This window comes from Macadamia integrifolia, chromosome 6 (genome assembly GCF_013358625.1).
Source record: "Macadamia integrifolia cultivar HAES 741 chromosome 6, SCU_Mint_v3, whole genome shotgun sequence".
Classification (NCBI taxonomy): domain Eukaryota; kingdom Viridiplantae; phylum Streptophyta; class Magnoliopsida; order Proteales; family Proteaceae; genus Macadamia; species Macadamia integrifolia.
This window is the reverse complement of record NC_056562.1, coordinates 18,291,656-18,294,382: the sequence shown is the minus strand read 5'-3', so window position 1 is coordinate 18,294,382 and position 2,727 is coordinate 18,291,656. Positions and strand designations below refer to the sequence as shown.

Below are 2,727 nucleotides of genomic sequence, written 5' to 3'. Positions count from 1 at the left end.
CTATATTCAGTGGTGCATTAGTTGATGCTTGTGAACTAACAGGCTGATGATGCCTAGGGTTAGGCTCTGGTTGACTGGGTAAAGTTCCTTTCTCCCTCTCATGCATAATTGAGACAACTTGAGTGAGTTCTCTCGTAAGATTTTGATGGCTTGTCATGAGGAGGGCCATATTTTTTGTCAAGTCACTTATTCTACTTGCCTCTCCAGTGTTGGTAAACCAAGGGGGTTGCTGATAAGATGATAGGAGAGGGGCCCTAGAAAAACTAGCCTGAGGTCCTACATTTGACCTAGGAAAAGTATTTTGGGAAAAAGATTGTTGTGCAAAGGGAGGCCTTTGGAGTCCAGGTTGACCTTGATTATGGAAATTGGAAGGCCCTGCTTGGTTGCCCTGATTCCAAGAGAAATTTGGGTGATTTCTCCATCCTGGATTGTAGGTATTACTATATGGATTATTCTGGTATAAGGCATTAATACTATCATTAGAAGTGCCCCCAGAGGTGTTGGGGCATTCTTCTATGACATGTCCAAGGGATTAGCACCAAGCACAAATCTTAACCAAATTGGCTGATGATGGCTCTCTAGGAACAATAGCCTCAATTCTCTTGATTAGACTATCCAAATGGGCTTCCTTGGCTACTATCCCATCCACAAAATATCATTTTCCTCCTATGGTTCTTTCACTCTCTTGGGTTGATTCCCACTCACGGGTTTTGTCAGCTAAGTCAAGTAAGAATTCCCATGCCTTTCCTTCATCTGTAAAGGATGTGAATCCCTCAGGGCACATAGACTCTATCATTTGTTTAGTTGGGTAATCAATACCCTCATAAATTATTTGACGTAAATGCCATAGGTCTAGGCCATGGTGAGGGCATTCTTGGAGTAGATCCTTGAATCTCTCCATAAGTTTGGAAAATGACTCACTAGGCTTTTGCCTAAACTGAAGGATATCACTTCTAAGCTTATTGGTCTTGTGAGTTGGGAAAAACTTCTTAAGGAAGACAACTGTGAACTGTTCCGATGAGGTTATGGAATTTGTGGGTAACCCATACAACCACTTCTTAGCTTGGTCTTTCAATGCAAAAGTGATAAACCTAAGCTTAACAGCATCATCAGAAAGCTGTTGGATCTTAATTAGAACATATACCTCTTCAAATTCCCTTAGAAATAGGTATGCATCCTCAGAGGTCAACCCATGGAAGTGGGGCAACATAGTGATGTATTGAGATTTGAGTTCAAAATTATTGCCCTGGGCTTGTGGTAGAACTATGCAGGAAGGTTGGGCTGTTCTAGCAGGGTAGAACCTATCTTTCAGAGATTTAGGTGAAGGGTTTTGCCGTTGGTCTCCCATATTATATGGTTTTAAAGAGAGCAAATGTATTGGGTCACTACTTGTTGGATCTCTTCTTTCTAACCGATTCTTAGTATTACGTACCCACCTAACACTCATGCAACAGAAAACTACCCACAACTAAAGTAAGACAAGCACAAAAGAATGGATAGCAAAACTTTTTTTATTTTTTTTTACAATTATTTATGATTTTTTTTGGCTTTTTGGGAGCTTACCGGCAGGGATGCGGGGTTGCTCAGGTCAATTCCTGAGGTACTGCTACAGGGCGAAACCTGTCTTTATCATACTGTGAGGCATGGCGACCTCCACTGATACAACTATTATTGCAAGTTGTTCTTCTCAGGAATTCAATAAAAGAAAAGAAAAAATATAAAACAAAGCAAACAAAGCACTCCGATTTACCAAAAGAAAGTGAAAAATAACATGGAACCGTCTTCCCGGCAACGGCGCCAAAAACTTGTTTGAGATTTAAAATGTAACCGCAAACGTATGGATTAGTATAGCTACGGGTCGAACACAGGGAGAGCAGCCACTTTATTTTTTTATTTCTTTTATTAATACGAAAGTGAACCGATTAATGGTTGTGATCTAATTCTAATTACCGTCTTAAACATATGTATCCAAAATAACGTCCTAACCATTCGTCATCTAAGAATTTAAATACGCAAGCCAAGCAATTAAAATTAAATAAATAAATAACTAAAAATAAACAACCCACGCAATTAAAAAAATAAATAAATAAAAGAAAAAAATACTGAAATAAAAATAAAGTAAAAGAAAGGGGATAAAGCTAGAGAGAGACTCACAAGTAGATTTCTGTACTTGGCTTTAGGGAAAGGGAGACAATTAAAATAAAAGCAATAAATTGATGGTTCTATGGCTAGGAGGGGCAAAGCCAACACATATACTAGCCATGAACCTTGGGGGAAAGGGATAGCAATAATATAACGACTGAAAAAATAAAAATCCTAAATTAAGAAAGAAAGGGTAGTCAGAAGAGGAAATGAGAGGGGGGAGAGAAGACTACTGAAGGAGCCTACTTACTTGAATCAATGCTTGAACTTGAAAAAAAAAATTTGCTCCACGGCTCGTGATCTTGTCACCTAGATCTAAGCCTAGAACTATAACTTAAAAAATTACAACTCAATTGCATAAATCATAAACATAAAAAGGCTGAATAAGAATAAAAGAGTGCTTGCATTAATTGACATAAAAAACTATTACAAAAGTGATTAAAGCAAAAATAGAGAAGAACTAAAACTAAAGAGTGAGAGAGGGAGAGAGAGAGCAACTAAAAAAAAACTAGAAGAAGAATGAATTGTCTCTCCTCCTCTTACATGAGTTGTATTTATAGGGAATGGGGAGGTAGGGTAACAAAT

At 38.0% G+C, this 2,727-nt stretch overlaps 1 non-coding gene across 1 annotated transcript; it reads left to right on the top strand.

Annotated features, from left to right (window-relative positions):
* Positions 1-854: 854 nt before the first annotated feature.
* Positions 855-961, top strand: LOC122083014. Its single transcript, XR_006141541.1, has one exon. It is a non-coding gene; the product is annotated as a small nucleolar RNA R71 (small nucleolar RNA).
* The last annotated feature ends 1,766 nt before the right edge of the window (positions 962-2,727 follow it).